Source organism: Arachis hypogaea, chromosome 2, assembly GCF_003086295.3.
Source record: "Arachis hypogaea cultivar Tifrunner chromosome 2, arahy.Tifrunner.gnm2.J5K5, whole genome shotgun sequence".
Lineage (NCBI taxonomy): Eukaryota > Viridiplantae > Streptophyta > Magnoliopsida > Fabales > Fabaceae > Arachis > Arachis hypogaea.
Genome location: NC_092037.1, coordinates 36,404,222 through 36,422,776, shown reverse-complemented (window position 1 = coordinate 36,422,776; position 18,555 = coordinate 36,404,222). Strand labels below are relative to the sequence as shown.

The 18,555-nt window shown below is 39.7% G+C and overlaps 1 non-coding gene across 1 annotated transcript; it reads left to right on the top strand.

Annotated features, from left to right (window-relative positions):
* Positions 1-2,987: 2,987 nt before the first annotated feature.
* Positions 2,988-3,091, top strand: LOC112762945 (small nucleolar RNA R71). Its single transcript, XR_003182790.1, has one exon. It is a non-coding gene; the product is annotated as a small nucleolar RNA R71 (small nucleolar RNA).
* The last annotated feature ends 15,464 nt before the right edge of the window (positions 3,092-18,555 follow it).

Here is an 18,555-nt window from a genome sequence, read left to right as displayed (position 1 = left end):
TTAGCATAGAACTCTTGAACCATCAATATTCCGACTTGTTGCATGGGGTTGGTTATGACTTCCCACCCTCTTCTTTGGATCTCATGTCGGATTTCTGGATACTCATTCTTTTTGAGCTTGAAAGGGACCTCGGGGATCACCTTCTTCTTTGCCACAACATCATAGAAGTGGTCTTGGTGGCTCTTGGAGATGAATCTCTCCTTCTCCCATGACTCGGAAGTGGAAGCTTTTGCCTTCCCTTTTCCTTTTCTTGAGGAAACTCCGGTCTTGGGTGCCATTGATGGTGAATGAAAAATAAAAAGCTTAGGCTTTTTACCACACCAAACTTAAAATTTGCTCGTCCTCGAGCAAAAAAGAAAAGAAGAGTAGATGAAGAAGAAGAAAATTTTGGTAGAGAAGGAGAGGAGGGGGTTCGGCTATAGGAGACAAGAAGGGGTTTTTGTTGTGTGAAAATGAAGAAGAAAAGAGAGGTATTTATAGGGAGAGGGAGGGTTGGGTGTCGGCCATTTTGGGGGGGAATGGGTGGGGAATTGAATTTGAATTTGATGAGGGTAGGTGGGGTTTATGGGGAAGAGGAGGTTGATGTGAATGGTGCATGGGGAAATTGGGAAGAATGGTTGAGGTGATTGGTGAAGGTTTTTGGGAAGTGTGACATTGAAAATGAGATTTGGATTAGGAGAGTGTGATTAGGATTAAAAGAAAAGGTAGGTGGGGATCCTGTGGGGTCCACAGATCCTGAGGTGAAAAGAAATACCATTCCTTCACCCTATAGGCGTGTAAATTGCCTTCATGCATCATTCTGGCGTTCAAACGCCCATTGGTGCATGTTTTGGGCATTAAACGCCCATGTGATGCTTGTCTCTGGCGTTGAACGCCCATGTGATGCTTGTTTCTGGCGTTGAACGCCAGTTTCAAGCTTGTTTCTGGCGTTCAGCGCCAGATTGTCCTCTGTGTGCGCATCCTGGCGTTAAACGCCAGGATGTAGCTTGTTTTGGGCGTTCAGCGCCAGAAAGATGCTCTGTTCTGGCGTTGAACGCCAGCCAGATGCATCTTCTGGGCGTTGAACGCCAGCCCGTGCGTCCTCCAGGGTGAAAAATTTTTTTCTTCTGTTTTTGACTCTGTTTTTAATTTTTTTGATTTTTTCGTGACTCCTCATGATCATGTACCTAATTCAACACAAAAATAACACCAAAACAAAATAAAATAAAATAAAATTAGATAAATAAAATTGGGTTGCCTCCCAACAAGCGCTTCTTTAATGTCAATAGCTTGACAGTGGCTCTCATGGAGCCACAAGATGATCAGGTCAATTTAGTGTGTTGTCTCCACACCAAACTTAGAGTTTGGATATGGAATTTGAACACCAAACTTAGAGTTTGGTTGTGGCCTCACAACACCAAACTTAGAGTTTGACTGTGTGGGCTCTTCTTGACCTTGAACTGAGAGAAGCTCTTCATGCTTACTCTCTTTTGTCACAGAGGGATGGCCATGTGCCTGAAACACAAGGTATTCCCTATTCAATTGAAGGACTAACTCTCCTCTGTGAACGTCTATCACAGCTTCTGCTGTGGCTAGGAAAGGTCTTCCTAGGATGATGCATTCATCATCTTCCTTCCTAGTGTCTAGGATTATGAAATCAGCAGGGATGTAAAGGCCTTCAACCTTTACTAGCACGTCCTCTACCATTCCATAGGCCTGTATCAAAGACTTATCTGCCAATTGTAATGAGAACAAGGCAGGTTGTACCTCAATGATTCCCAGCTTCTCCATTACAGAGAGTGGCATCAGATTTATCCCTGACCCAAGATCACATAGAGCTTTCTCAAAGCTCATGGTGCCAATGGTGCAAGGTATTAAGAACTTGCCAGGATCTTTGTTTCTTTTGAGGTAGAGTTTCCTGAATCCAAGTATCTAAGTCACTAATGAGCAAGGGAGGTTCACTTTCCCAAGTCTCATTACCAAATAGCTTGGCATTCAGCTTCATGATAGCTCCTAGATATTGAGCAACTTGCTCACCAGTCACATCTTCATCCTCTTCAGAGGATGAATATTCTTCAAAGCTCATGAATGGCAGAAGGAGATTTAATGGAATCTTTATGGTCTCTAAGTGAGCCTCAGATTCCTCAGGATCCTTAATAGGAAACTCCTTCTTGTTTGAGGAACGTCCCAGGAGGTCTTCCTCACTAGGATTTTCGTCCTCCTCCTCCTTTATGCATTCGGCCACTTTGATTAAATCAATGGCCTTGCACTCTCCTTTTGGATTTTCTTCTGTATTGCTTGGGAGAGTACTGGGAGGAGTTTCAATGACTTTCTTACTCAGCTGGCCCACTTGTGCCTCCAAATTTCTAACGGAGGATCTTGTTTCATTCATGAAACTAAAAGTGGCCTTTGACAGATCAGAGACTATATTAGCTAAATTAGAATTATTTTGTTCAGAGTTCTCTGTCTGTTGCTGAGGAGATGATGGATATGGCTTACTATTGTTCAGCCTATTGCGTCCACCATTGTTAGAGCCTTGTTGAGGCTTTTGTTGATCCTTCCAGGAGAAATTTGGATGATTTCTCCATGATGAGTTATAGGTGTTTCCATAAGGTTCACCTAAGTAATTAACCTCTGCCATGGCAGGGTTCTCAGGATCATAAGCTTCTTCAGAAGCTACCTCTCTAGTACTGTTGGATGCATGTTGCAATCCATTCAGATTTTGAGAGATTATGTTGACCTGTTGAGTCAACATTTTGTTCTGAGCCAATATGGCATTCAGAGCATCAATTTCAAGAACTCCTTTCTTCTGAGGTACCCCATTATTCACGGAATTCCTCTCAGAGGTATACATGAACTGGTTGTTTGCAACCATGTCAATGAGTTCTTGAGCCTCTTCAGGCGTTTTCTTCAGGTGAATAGATCCACCTGCAGAATGATCCAGTGACATTTTCGAAAATTCAGAGAGACCATAATAGAATATATCTAATAGGGTCCATTCTGAAAACATGTCAGATGGACATCTTTTGGTCAACTGCTTGTATCTTTCCCAAGCTTCATAGAGGGATTCACCATCTTTTTGTTTGAAGGTTTGAACATCCACTCTTAGCTTGCTCAGCTTTTGAGGAGGAAAGAATTTATCCAAGAATGCAGTGACCAGCTTATCCCAGGAGTCCAGGCTATCCTTAGGTTGTGAATCCAACCATATTCTAGCTCTGTCTCTTACAGCAAAGGGGAAAAATATGAGTCTGTAGACTTCAGGATTAACTCCATTCGTCTTTACAGTATCACAGACCTGCAAGAACTCAGTTAAAAACTGATAAGGATCTTCAGATGGAAGTCCATAAAACTTGCAGTTTTGTTGCATTAATGCAACTAGTTGAGGCTTAAGCTCAAAGTTATTGGCTCCAATGGCAGGAATGGAGATGCTTCTTCCATCAAACTTGGATGTTGGCTTTGTGAAGTCACCAAGCATTCTCCTTGCATTATTATTATTATTATTTTCGGTTGCCATGTCCTTCTCTTGTTCAAAAATTTCTGAAAGGTTGTTTCTGGATTGTTGTAATTTAGCTTCTCTTAATTTTCTCTTCAGAGTCCTTTCAGGTTCTGGATCAACTTCAACAAGAGTTCCCTTTTCCCTGTTCCTGCTCATAAGAAAGAGAAGAACCAAGAAAAGAAAGAGGAATCCTCTATGTCACAGTATAGAGATTCCTTTATGTTAGTAGAAAAAGAAAGGGGTAGAAGAATGAAGAAGAACTCGGACTTTTAGATGAGGAGAGGTGAAGAGAAGTGTTAGTAATTAATTAATTAAATAGAAGAAGAGAAGAGAGGGAGAGGATTTTCGAAAATAATTTTTGAAAAAGAGGTTTAGTAATTTCGAAAATTAAAAATAAAATAAGTTTAAAATTAAAATGTAAAACAATTAAAAAGAATTTTTGAAAAAGAGAGGGAGAATTTTCGAAAATTAGAGAGAGATAGGTAGTTAGTTGATTTTGAAAAAGGTAAGAGACAAACAAAAAAGTTAGTTAGTTGATTGAAAAAGATTTGAAATCAAATTTTGAAAAAGATAAGAGGATAAGAAGTTAGATAGGATATTTTGAAATCAAATTTTGAAAAAGATAAAATTTTGAAAAAGATAAGATAAAAGATAAAAAGATATATTTGAAAAAGATATTTTGAAAAAGATTTAATTTTAAAAATTACTTAACTAACAAGAAACTACAAGATAAGATTCTAGAATTTAAAGATTGAACCTTTCTTAACAAGAAAGTAACAAACTTCAAATTTTTGAACCAATCACATTAATTGTTAGCATATTTTCGAAAATTTGAAAAAAAAGATAAGAAAAAGATTTTGAAAATATTTTGAAAAATAATTTTGAAATTTTCGAAAATTATAAAAAAATGAAAAAGATATGATTTTGAAAAAGATTTTGAAAAGATAAGATTTTTAAAATTGAAATTTTGACTTGACTTGTAAGAAACAACTAATTTTAAAAATTTTTGACCAAGTCAACCCAAAATTTCGAAAATTTGGAGGAAAATAAGGAAAAGATATTTTTTTGATTTTTTTGAATTTTTAAAGAAAAACACAAAAATGACCCAAAACATGAAAATTTTGGATCAAGACACAAGATGCATGCAAGAATGCTATGAATGTCAAGATGAACACCAAGAACACTTTGAAGATCATGATGAACATCAAGAACATAATTTTGAAAAAATTTTAATGCAAAGAAAACATGCAAGACACCAAACTTAGAAATCTTTAATGCATGGAAAATATGAATGCAAAAGTGCACATGAAAAACAACAAACAACACAAAACAAGAAAACCTCAAGATCAAACAAGAAGACTTGTCAAGAACAACTTGAAGATCATGAAGAACACCATGAATGCATGAATTTTCAAAAAAATTCAAGAAAAAATTTTTAAAGCATGCAATTGACACCAAACTTAAAAATTGACTCAAGACTCAAACAAGAAACACAAAATATTTTTGGTTTTTATGATTTTATGATTTTTTTTGTATTTTTATTATTTTTTTTCGAAAAACATTTTTGGAAAAAACAAAAAAAAAGGAAAATTTTTGAAAAAGATTTTTGAAAGAGAATTACCTAATCTGAGCAACAAGATGAACCGTCAGTTGTCCATACTCGAACAATCCCCGGCAACGGCGCCAAAAACTTGGTGGACGAAATTGTGATTTCTATCTTTTGAGCTTTAGCATATATTTACTCTTAGGGCACTGTTTATTCTCACAACTCCGTTCAACTAACCAGCAAGTGTACTGGGTCGTCCAAGTAATAAACCTTACGTGAGTAAGGGTCGAATCCACAGAGATTGTTGGTATGAAGCAAGCTATGGTCACCTTGTAAGTCTCAGTCAGGCAGATTAAATTGGTTTATGATTTTTTGGAATAATTAATAATAAAAAGGAATAATAAAAGGGATAGAATACTTATGCAGATTCATTGGTGGGAATTTCAGATAAGCGGATGGAGATGCTGTAGAGCCCAAGGACGCCTGCTCTCCTACTGCTTCTACTCAATCCTTCTTACTCCTTTCCATGGCAAGCTTTGTATAGGGGTTCACCATCAACTGTGGCTACTTTCTTCCTCTCGGGGAAATATCCTGTGCGGCTGTCACTCGCACAGCTAACCAGTCTGGAGGCATCACCCATGGCTGATGGCTACATCCCATCCTCGCAGTGAAAACTAATGCTCACGCACTCTGTCACAGTACGGCTAATCACCGGTTGGTTCCCTCCCCTACTGGAATAGAATCCCTCTTTTGCGTCTGTCACTAACGCCCAGCAGGTTAAAGTTTGAAGCACGTCACAGTCATTCATTATCGGAATCCTACTCGGAATACCACAGACAAGGTTAGACTTTCCGGATTCCCAGGATCCTACTCGGAATACCACAGACAAGGTTAGACTTTCCGGATCCTCATAAATGCCGCCATCTATCTAGCCTATACCACGAAGATTCTGTTGGGGAATCTAAGAGATATGCATTCAAGCTCTGTTGCATGTAGAACGGAAGTGGTTGTCAATCACGCGCGTTCATAATTGAGAATGATAATGAGGGTAATCTGACTCATTACATTCATCATGTTCTTGGGTACGAATGAATATCTTGGAATAAAACTAAGATAGCATTTGAATAAAAGAAGATAGAATTTCATTAATACTTGAGGTACAACAGAGCTCCACACCCTTAATCTATGGTGTGCAGAAACTCCACCGTTGAAAATACATAAGCAGAAGGTCCAGGCATGGCCGAATGGCCAGCCCCCTAAAACGTGATCAATAGCCTCTTAGGATGAATAATAAAACAAAACTGAGACCAAAGATGAAACGTGGTCAAAAGACATCTAATACAATAGATAAATGTTCTATATATACTTAGACTAGCTCCTAGGGTTTACATGAGTAAGTAATTGATGCATAAATCCACTTCCGGGGCCCACTTGGTGTATGCTTGGGCTGAGCTTGATTAATCCACGTGTAGAGGCATTTCTTGGCGTCAAACTTCAGGTTATGACGTGTTTTGGGCGTTCAACTCCGGATAATGACGTTTTTCTGGCGTTTAACTCCAGACAGCAGCGTGTACTTGGCGTTTAACGCCAAGTTACGTCGTCATTCTTCGAATAAAGTATGGACTATTATATATTGCTGGAAAGCCCTGGATGTCTACTTTCCAACGCCGTTGAGAGCGCACCAATTGGAGTTCTGTAGCTCCAGAAAATCCATTTCGAGTGCAGGGAGGTCAGAATCCAACAGCATCAGCAGTCCTTTTGTCAGCCTTCTTCAGAGTTTTGCTCAAATCCCTCAATTTCAGTCAGAATTTACCTGAAATCACAGAAAAACACACAAACTCATAGTAAAGTCCAGAAATGTGAATTTAACATAAAAACTAATGAAAACATCCCTAAAAGTAGCTCAAACTTACTAAAAACTATATAAAAACAATGCCAAAAGGCGTATAAATTATCCGCTCATCAGCATCAAAACATTTTGTGAGTGTGTGTTGAGAGATTTAGCAATTGGTTCTTAACAAGAAGTTACCTAAGTCCTAAGACACTATACTTGTCTTCAAATGTTGTGGACTTGAGTTTCTTGTTGTTGTTGTGTTGCTTTCAACTCTTCATGCTTGTTCATTCAAGTTGTTTGTTGGTTTGTCTTTTCATTTTGTTGGTTTGTCATTCATCAAAACCTACGAATACAAACTTCGCATACAAGCAACATGATTTACACATAGCTTGTTTCATACCAACAATCTCTGTGGGATCGACCCTTACTCACGTAAGGTATTACTTGGATGACCCAGTACACTTGCTGGTTAAGTTGAACGGAGTTGTGAGCTTCTCTAACAGTGCCTGGAACTCTTTTATCACAATTTCGTCCACCAGCAGGATAGTGCACAACCTTTAAAACACATTGTGAATGAAGAATTAGAAGAAGTGGTACAAGCAACAAGTCTTCCTATCTATGATGATTCCGTATCAACATATGATCATTTTGAGCTTGATGAATCCTTCCCCATTGAATTTGAAGTTGATGTTAAGGTAGATTTCGCTCAACCTTTAAGATATAATTTGAGTGATGGGGAAGAGCTAGAAGAAATCGGTGAAGAAGAATGTGAACTTGAGGAAGCTTGGCAAGGGGTAGAACATGAAGAATGTTGCCATGTGGTGGAGGCCTCTCAAAGAGGGTGGACGGGAGTGGAATATGCGTTGTCAAGACCATTAGAAACTCCACTACCTAAGTTTCCATCTAATCCTTTATTATAGTGGGTAAAACTCATCACTCTTAGCTTTATTATCCCACTTGAATTTTGTTTGCTTAAAACAGATGGCCAACTTAGGACGCTTTGTGGAATAGAGCGTAAGAGAAGGATGTTTAGCGATTGGCGTTGTAAATCTAGGCTCATTATGGTTGAAGCTTCAAAGATTGGATGCAAAGGTTGAACTACTGCTCAATTGGATGGGTCTAGGAAGATAGTTTGGTGCCTAAAGGAAAATTCTATGTGCATAATGATGAGCGGATAATTTATACGCTTTTTGGCATTATTTTTAGGTAGTTTCTAGTATGCTTTAGTTACTTTTTAGTATATTTTTATTAGTTTTTATTCAAAAATCACATTTCTGGACTTTGCTATGTGTTTGTGTGTTTTTCTGTGATTTCAGGTATTTTCTACCTGAAATTGAGAGACCTGAGCAAAAATCTGATTCAGAGGCTGAGAAATGACTGCAAATGCTGTTGGATTCTGACCCTCCTGCACTCGGCAAGTGTACCGAATTTGTCGTCAAGTAAAAACTCACAATAGAGTGAGGTCGAATCCCACAGGGATTGATTGATCAAGCAACTTTAATTAGAGGAATGATCTAGTTGAGCGAATCCATGAATAGAGTTGATAATTGCAGAAATTAAAATGGCGAGAAAGTAAATGACTGAAAGTAAATAGCAGAATTGTAAATGGGAATGGGGGAATTTCTCATAAAAGTAAATTGCAGAAAATAAAGAGAATGGGTAAGATCAGAAATGGGGAGTTCATTGGGCTTAGGAAATGTTGCATTCTCCGGATCAATTTCATTTTCATCTCTTCCTCAATCAATGCACTCATTGATCTCCTTGGCAATCTTAAGTGATTGAATCACAATTTCTTGCAATTCAATCTCTCAAATCTTGATCAATAGCCAATTCCTTGGTCAATTGCTCATGAGAAGAGATGAAGTGTGGTCACTGATTATACCACATGCACTTCCCAAATCAAATTCTTAGAGGGTTATAGCCACATACCCATCCACACTCAATTTGGTCCAGCATGAGAAAGCATTTCTAGCTAATCTCTTCATTCCTCTTTCAAGGATCCGAAGAGATCCATGTTTGAATAGCTTCTTTTCCAAGATAACTATCCAATTGGATGAAGATCGAAAGCTTTCAAGTAAAATCAAAAGGAAAGATAGAAGAAGAATAAGAAAATTAGTATTGATCCATCAAATTACAACAGAGCTCCCTAACCCAATGAAAGGGGTTTAGTTGTTCATAGCTCTAGAAATCAAAATCAAAGATGGAGAATACATCATAAAGCTAGAAGTGCCAAGAAAGTAAATACAAAGAGTAGTTCTCTTTCCTAGCTCCTCCCAAAAAGTTCCTCTCTATTTCAAAACTACTCCTATATATACTACTCTTCTCAGCTTCTAGTTAGCTCTTCAAGTCTTGGGCCTCTGGATCTTTGAGCTTGAAGTAGTTCCTTTCTTCAATTGGGCTTGGCTTACTTGCAGAGAAAAAGTGTGAAGTGGGCAGAGACTTTAGCTCAAGACGTTACGGGTGTTTAACATTTAATGAAAATACAAGTTCGAGAACGTTAGTGACACTTAACATTGTCACTAACGTTGCCATGCACCCCTTTGCCTCACGTTAAAGCCCACGTTAACTGGGTTAATGTGGCTTTTAACTTTGCCTTGCTATCCTTCGAGAACGTTAGTGACACTCAACATTGTCACTAACGTTCAAGTGTGCCCCTTCTTGCTTCACGTTAAAGCTCACGTTAACTAGATTAACGTGGCTTCTAACGTGGCTTTTACCAACCTTCGAGAACGTTAGTGACACTCAACATTGTCACTGACGTTCAAGTGTGCCCCTAGGTCTCACGTTAGAGTCCACGTTAACTGGGTTAACGTGGCTTCTAACGTGGCCATTCTTAGCCAGCCCAACGTTAGTGACAATGTTGAGTGTCACTAACGTTGGCTCATTCTTCATTCCTCATCGTTAGCTTCCACGTTAACCAAGTTAATGTGGAGGTTAACGTGGCTCTTGGGGGTTGTGTGGTTGCTCCAACATTAGTGACAATGTTGAGTGTCACTAACGTTGTCGACAACTCTCCATCTCTTACGTTAGCTCCCACGTTAACCATGTTAACGTGAGAGTTAACGTGGCTCTTTGCACCTTAGGCCAACGTTAGTGACAATGTTGAGTGTCACTAACGTTGGCTTCTCTTCCCCCTTTAACGTTAGAGGCCATGTTAACTAGGTTAACGTGGCTTCTAACGTGGCCATTTGTGAGCAATTGCCAACGTTAGTGACAATGTTAAGTGTCACTAACGTTGGCTTAACTTCTCTTCTCCACGTTAGAGTTCACGTTAACTTAGTTAATGTGACTCTTTAACGTGGGCATTGATGGCTTTTGAGAGTGTTTTTGGCAATCACTTTTCTCCTTAACTTTGCAAGTTACCTCCCATTCCTTACTTCCTTTGGTTCTGAAATCAAGCAATAGAGTGCATCAAAGTTCTAGTCCACGTCATGGGTAATGCAATATACAATTTTGTCATTAAAATCATGCAAAATCCTCATGAAATAATGTAAAATGCACAATGTATGCTTGAATCAAGGTCTGAGTGAATATTTGCCCAAAACTAACTTATTTCCTAAGAAAATGCATGAAATTACCTAAAAACAGTAAAGAAAAGGTCAGTGAAACTGGCCAAAATGCCCTGGCATCACAACACCAAACTTAAAGCTTGCTTGTCCCTAAGCAAGTACTGGAACAAGGGAATGATGAATGGAATCTCCAGAGAAATGAGTCATGTGGAAGTCATATTACTGATTTTATGGTGGTTTCATGCATAGCAACTTAGGTTCATTCCACTATTGGCTTTCAGACCTTTATCATCTCCTAAAATACTCACTTTGTTATATCCCATGAGACCTTTATTTATTGATCCTTTTATTGTTATTTCAAGGGCTTATTTGTGTTTTTAGGCTAAGTGTTTTGTAAGGGGGTAACTCTTTAGGATAAGCTTTTAGCCAACACTCCCGAACCAGTTGGTTCAAGGTGCTAGGTGTTGAAGCACCCCTAAGGACTTACTTGCTCAAGTCTCTCCCCCATACATACACATCACAGGCATATAGTTTATTTATTTTCTTTCCTTCAGACCTTGGTGTCCAGCACCTCTTTGGGTTACTAAATGCTCTGTGGTAAGGGTTACTTTTGATAGTGGATTTTCAACTGATAATCCCGGGTTAGTTAACCCAGGTTACTGATGACAAGTCATCATATACCCATTTTTCAAGCTAATTTCACTTGTTTTGATAGCATTTATGCACTTTCTTGCATCCTAAGTAAGTGATTTGGAGTGAAAATGCATAACTTCTCTAAATCAAGCAACCACCATGAAATTAATGTTAAATCATGAGGTTTAAGCTAATTTTAATTGAATTTTAATTGATTTATAAGCCTCTTGAATTTAGTGATACTTTGAGTGGTTGTTTTGGTTTATTATAGGTGAAGAAAAGAAAAGAAAAGGAAAAGCGTGGCCTAAGAAGTGTAGCCCAAGGAAAGGAAAGTGTGGCAAAAGAGAGAAGAAGCGTGCCGCATGCAAAGGGGGAGGCAACATTGCCCTCCACAAGGGCACACTGCCCTCTAGGAGGGCAACATAAAGGAACCAACCAAGGAAGGCAACTCTGCCCTGCCCACTACAAGGGCAGAGCACAAAATGTGCCTTGAGACCAAGAGGAAGAGAACCTTGCCCTGCCCTTGTGGAGGGCAGTATCGGGCTCTCCAAGGAAAGAAATCAAAGGAAAAATGCCTATGATGCATGCTACAAGGATCGAACAAGGAACCATGAGGAAGCTAGGACTTAAGGATGAGTGCCGTGCCAAGAAACCAAGGAAATTATTGTAGCGTGTGCTTCCTCCGTGTTTCGAACACGGGACAAGCAATGTGAGAACTCTGCCCTGCCCTTGGCGCGGGCAGGGCAGCATTTGGATTGGCGCACGATCCTGGCGCATCACGCACGATCCTGGCGCACCAACTCTCGTCCCTGGCAGCATCTGGCGCACCAACTCTCATCCCTGGCAGCACCTGGCAGCACCAAACTTTCCTGCCCTGCCCTCCGCGAGGGCAGGGCAGCATCCTATGCACCAAGCTCAATTCTGGCGCACCAAACTCAATTCTGGCGCACCAATTCTCGTCCCTGGCAGCACCAACGAGCACCACGCACCATCCAGCGCGCACCAACTTTTCCTGCCCTGCCCTTGGCGCGGGCAGGGCAGCATCTCAAGCACCATGCCGCGCCAAACTCGCACAAGGCCGCACCAGCTCGCACCACCATGTATCAATTTTCTGCCCTGCCCTCCACAAGGGCAGGGCAGCCTCCTGGGAGTGACTTTTAATGGGCCAAAAATTCAAATTAAAAATCCATTTGAATTCATTTCTTCACCAAATCAAAAGCCCATCCAAATCCCAAAATCCAAGAATAGAAAGTGTATAAATAGAAGCTAGTTTGATGTAATTAGGACCTTTTTTTTTTGAACCTTTACCTCGAGACTTTACTTTTACCTTTACTTTTGAATTTTACTTTTACCTTCATCTTTCTTTTGAGCTTTGGCAATTGTTCTTGGGTGACTTTACCGAGAATTCTGAGAATTGGGGAGGAGAATTGATCTCTCTTCTTCCTCATTCTTGCCTGAGCACTTCTAATCTTCTGTTTCTGAGTTTTGGGTGTGAGAAATTGAGGAAATTCTGTCTCAATTCCCATTCAAATTCTCTTCAATTTTCTTTCTGCATAATTGAATCCATTTACATTTTCTTTACTGCTTTCTCTTCTAATTCTTGTCAATTGCTTTGTTAACTTGGATCTAGGAAGGCAAATAGAGATTTAGGCTCTGCTACCTAGTCTCTTGAGACCTGAGACCCAAATTCTACTTTTGGTTCTTCTGTGAACCTTGCTGCATTTTAATTTCCTATTCTGTTTGAATTTCAGTTTACTCCAATTCATCGTCTATTTAATTGATTGCTGCAATTTACTTCTTCTTTGTTTAGATCATGCAATCCCATTCCTCAATTCCCTTTTACATTCAAGCAATTTATCTTTCTTGTCATTTAAGTTACTGCAATTTACATTTCTTGCACTTTAAGTTTCAGCCATTTACTTTCTTGTTCTTTAAGATTCTGCAAAATTATTTTCCTGTTCTTTAAATTACTGCACTTTTCCCTTCCCCCTTTACATTTACTGTCATTTACTTCTTGTTAAACACAAATCACTCAACCAAAACTTGATTCGCTTGACTAAATCACCCACTAAACTAAAATTGCTCAATCCTTCAATCCCTGTGGGATCGACCTCACTCATGTGAGTTATTATTACTTGATGCGACCCGGTACACTTGCCGGTGAATTTTGTGTTGGATCGTTTTCCACACATCAGTTACCAGGTGATGAAGCACCCCAAAGAGCTTATTCATCCAAGTAGATCCCTCACACAGGAGCACCACAGACACATGTCCTAGGGTAAACCATTGGTGCCTAGCCTTATTGCTTACTCTTTTTCTTTTGTTTTTCACTTCCCTTGTTCTTTCCCTTTTCTCTTATTAGGATCTTGTTGTTATCTTAGTCTCATGGGTATATCAAAAGTAAAGCATTCAGGATAGATAGTTGTCATCCTAACCTTGTGGTTGAACCAACTTAGCTAACTTATGACTACCCCCAAAGATTCATGAATGCACTTCCACATTATGAACTCCTTTCTGGTCTTTTGTAAACATAGACATTCTCTTCTTCATTTGACTTAAAAGGCAAGAATACATATAAGTAAACGGAAGGTGCAGTGGCACTTGAAACCAAAATCACAGACCATGCTCAACAACAAGGTAGAGTTTAAAAAAAACATGTTTAGGCTTCACTGGTAATCATTAATCAAGATTGCATTTGGGCTTCCAATGTTCAAACTGTAAATATATGGAATTAAGTGACAATACAACCTTCAGGTGACAACTTCTAATCGCCTTCTTTTCGTTCTCCTCCTGCTCTTTGCTTCCTTGAGTGAAGGGGCACCATAAGGTTCCTGTAAAGTTATTGGAAGTTGCTTGTTCCCAAAGCACTTGAGGAATAATTAGCTTGCATGTGCTTGTGTCTTATGAACTTGCTTTGGTGTGTGAATACCAAACTTAGTTCCTTGTTTAGTACACAATCTTGCATATATGCTGATAAACTCATATCTTGTTGTTAACAGAACAATTATTAACTAAAGTCTAACTACATCTAAATGGTTTCCCTCAATTGGTCAGAGCTAGCAATGTGTTTTTGGGAGCAGGTGTAATTCTAACCGAATGTCTTTTTGGTGGGACACCAAACTTAGAATTACACTGTCTCCTTTGACTGTCCTGGTGTGAAACACCAAACTTAGCTCCTTGCAATACAGGGGAAACAACTTGTGATCTTTATTAAAATGAAGATCAAAATGACTACCTGAGGTTGGGTTGCCTCCCAACAAAGCGCTTTATTTATCGTCGCTAGCTCGACAAGTCCTCACTCACTTGAGATGGTATTTCATCCTGGGGTTTTCCCCCATGTTGCCCAGATAATGCTTGAGTCTTTGTCCATTCACTGTAAAAGTCCTTTCTGAACCTTCGTCCCTGACTTCTACGTGCCCATACGGCGAGACCTTTGTGACAAGAAAGGGCCCGGACAACCTTGATTTGAGTTTTCCTGGGAACAGTCTTAGTTTGGAATTGTATAGGAGCACTCGCTGTCCCATTTTAAAACTTTTGGGTGCAAGATGTGAGTCATGTCTTCTCTTTGCCTTCTCCTTGTACATCTTGGTATTTTCATAGGCTTGTGACCTGAATTCCTCCATCTCTTGCAGCTGCAAGATTCTCTTTGCACCAGCAGCACTGCTATCAAAATTTAGTATCTTGATAGCCCATAAAGCTTTGTGTTCTAGCTCTAGTGGCAAGTAACAAGCTTTACCATACACCAGCTGATATGGGGACATTCCAAGTGGTGTTTTGAATGCTGTTCTGTATGCCCAAAGAGCATCATCCAGCTTCTTTGACCAATCCTTTCTTGATGCACTGATCGGGGTAAAACTTGTCTCTCAACAAATTCCCATTCGGCAAGTGTATTGAATTTGTCGTCAAGTAAAAACTCACAATAGAGTGAGGTCGAATCCCACAGGGATTGATTGATCAAGCAACTTTAATTAGAGGAATGATCTAGTTGAGCGAATCCATGAATATAGTTGATAATTGCAGAAATTAAAATGGCAGAAAAGTAAATGACTGAAAGTAAATAGCAGAATTGTAAATGGGAATGGGGGAATTGCTCATAAAAGTAAACTGCTGAAATTAAAGAGAATGGGTAAGATCAGAAATGGGGAGTTCATTGGGCTTAGGAGATGTTGCATTCTCCGGATCAATTTCATTTTCATCTCTTCCTCAATCAATGAACTCATTGATCTCCTTGGCAATCTTAAGTGATTGAATCACAATTTCTTCCAATTCAATCTCTCAAATCTTGATCAATAGCCAATTCCTTGGTCAATTGCTCATGAGAAGAGATGAAGTGTGGTCACTGATTATACCACATGCACTTCCCAAATCAAATGCTTAGAGGGTTATAGCCACATACCCATCCACACTCAATTTGGTCCAGCATGAGAAAGCATTTCTAGCTAATCTCTTCATTCCTCTTTCAAGGATCCGAAGAGATCCATGTTTGAATAGCTTCTTTTCCAAGATAACTATTCAATTGGATGAAGATCGAAAGCTTTCAAGTAAAATCAAAAGGAAAGATAGAAGAAGAAGAAGAAAATTAGTATTGATCCATCAAATTACAACAGAGCTCCCTAACCCAATGAAAGGGGTTTAGTTGTTCATAGCTCTAGAAATCAAAATCAAAGATGGAGAATACATCCTTCAGCTAGGAGTTCAGAGAAAGTAAAAATACAAAGAGTAGTTCTATCTCCTAGCTCCTCCCAAAAGATCCTCTCTATTTTAAAACTACTCCTATATATACTACTCTTCTCAGCTTCTAGTTAGCTCTTGAAGTCTTGGGCCTCTGGATCTTTGAGCTTGAAGCAGTTCCTTTCTTTAATTGGGCTTGGCTTACTTGCAGAGAGAAAGTGTGAAGTGGGCAGAGACTTTAGCTCAAGACGTTAGGGGTGTTTAACAGTTAGTGAAAATACAAGTTCGAGAACGTTAGTGACACTTAACATTGTCATTAACGTTGCCATGCACCCCTTTGCCTCACGTTAAAGCCCACGTTAACTGGGTTAACATGGCTTTTAATGTTGCCTTGTTAGCCTTCGAGAATGTTAGTGACACTCAACATTGTCACTAACGTTCAATTGTGCCCCTTCTTGCTTCACGTTAAAGCTCACGTTAACTAGGTTAACGTGGCTTCTAACGTAGCTTTTGCCAACCTTCAAGAACATTAGTGACACTCAAGATTGTCACTAACGTTCAAGTGTGCCCCTAGGTCTCACGTTAGAGTCCACGTTAACTAGGTTAACGTGGCTTCTAACGTGGCCATTCTTAGCCATCCCAACGTTAGTGACAATGTTGAGTGTCACTAATGTTGGCTCATTCTTCATTCCTCATCGTTAGCTTCCACGTTAACCAAGTTAACGTGGAGGTTAACGTGGCTCTTGGGGGTTGTGTGGTTGCTCCAACGTTAGTGACAATGTTGAGTGTCACTAATGTTGTCGACAACTCTCCATCTCTTACATTAGCTCCCACGTTAACCAAGTTAATGTGAGAGTTAACGTGGCTCTTTGCACTTTTGGCCAACGTTAGTGACAATGTTGAGTGTCACTAACGTTGGCTTCTCTTCCCCCTTTAACGTTAGAGGCCACGTTAACTAGGTTAACGTGGCTTCTAACGTGGCCATTTGTGAGCAATTACCAACGTTAGTGACAATGTTAAGTGTCACTAACGTTGGCTTAACTTCTCTTCTCCACGTTAGAGTTCACGTTAACTTAGTTAATGTGACTCTTTAACGTGGGCATTGATGGCTTTTGAGAGTGTTTTTGGCAATCACTTTTCTCCTTAGCTTTGCAAGTTACCTCCCATTCCTTGCTTCCTTTGGTCCTGAAATCAAGCAATAGAGTGCATCAAAGTTCTAGTCCAAGTCATGGGTAATGCAATATACAATTTTGTCATTAAAATCATGCAAAATCCTCATGAAATAATGTAAAATGCACAATGTATGCTTGAATCAAGGTCTGAGTGAATATCTGCCCAAAACTAACTTATTTCCTAAGAAAATGCATGAAATTACCTAAAAATAGTAAAGAAAAGGTCAGTGAAACTGGCCAAAATGCCCTGGCATCATGCACCCACAGTCTTTTCCAGAATTCTCTTTAGTTCTCTGTTGGATATCTCAGTCTGTCCATTTATTTAGGGGTGGTAAGGTGTGGCTACCTTGTGTTTTACCCCATATCGTAGGAGAAGAGCCTCTAATGGTCTGTTACAAAAATGGCTCCCTCCATCACTGATGAGGGCTCTTGGGACTCCAAACCGGCTAAAGATATTCTTCCTGAGGAAGTTCATAACCACCTTGTTATCATTTGTTGGAGTTGCAATGGCCTCCACCCACTTGGAGACATAATTCACAGCTACTAAGATGTACTTGTTTGCATATGAAGTTGGAAATGGCCCCATGAAATCTATTCCCCACACATCAAACAGTTCCAGCTCTAGGATGAAATTTTGTGGCATGGCATTTCTTTTGGGCAGGTTTCCCGCTCTTTGGCATTCATTGCAGCTTTTTACCAGTTCTTTGGCGTCCTTGAAAAGGGTCGGCCAAAAGAACCCACTTTGTAGAACCTTTGCTGCAGTTCTGTCCCCTCCAAAGTGGCCTCCATAACTTGAGCTATGGCAATTCCATAGCACCTCTCGTCCTTCTTCTTCCGAAACACATCCTCTGAGGACTCCATCTGAACACTTCTTGAAGAGATATGGCTCATCCCAGACAAAGTATTTTGCATCATTCATGAGCTTTCTTTTCTAATGTTTATGTATCTCTGGTGGTAAAGCCCCAGTTGCCTTGAAGTTGGCTATATCTGCAAACCATGGAGCCTTGTGAACTATCATCAACTGCTCATCAGGGAAGAGCTCGTTCACTTGAGTATCATGTGCCCCACCTTCATCCTGAGGGATTCTGGAGAGGTGATCTGCTACCTTGTTATCCACTCCTTTCTTGTCTCTGATTTCAATATAAAATTCCTGCAACAATAAGATCCATCTTATTAGTCTTGGTTTTGATTCCTGCTTAGCAAACAAATATTTAAGTGCTGTGTGATCTGTGAAAACAATCATTTTTGCACCAATGAGGTATGATCTAAACTTGTCAAATGCGAAGACTATTGCCAGCAGTTCCTTTTCGGTTGTGGTATAATTTCTTTGAGCATCATTAAGGACCTTGCTGGCATAGTATATCACATGGACTAAGCTATCTTTCCTCTGTCCTAACACTGCCCCTATTGCATAATCAGATGCATCACACATTAGTTCAAAAGGTAAGTTCCAATCAGGTGGGGAGATGATAGGTGCAGAGGATAGCCTCATTTTCAAGTTCTCAAAAGCCAACATGCATGTTTCATCGAAGACAAATGGTGTGTCAGCTACAAGGAGATTGCTTAAGGGCTTTTCTATCTTTGAAAAATCCTTAATAAACCTTCTCTAAAACCCTGCATGCCCTAAAAAGCTCCTAATTGCCTTGACATCACTGGGTGGAGGAAGTTTTTTAATAATTTCTACTTTAGCTCTGTCCACCTCAATACCCTGGTTA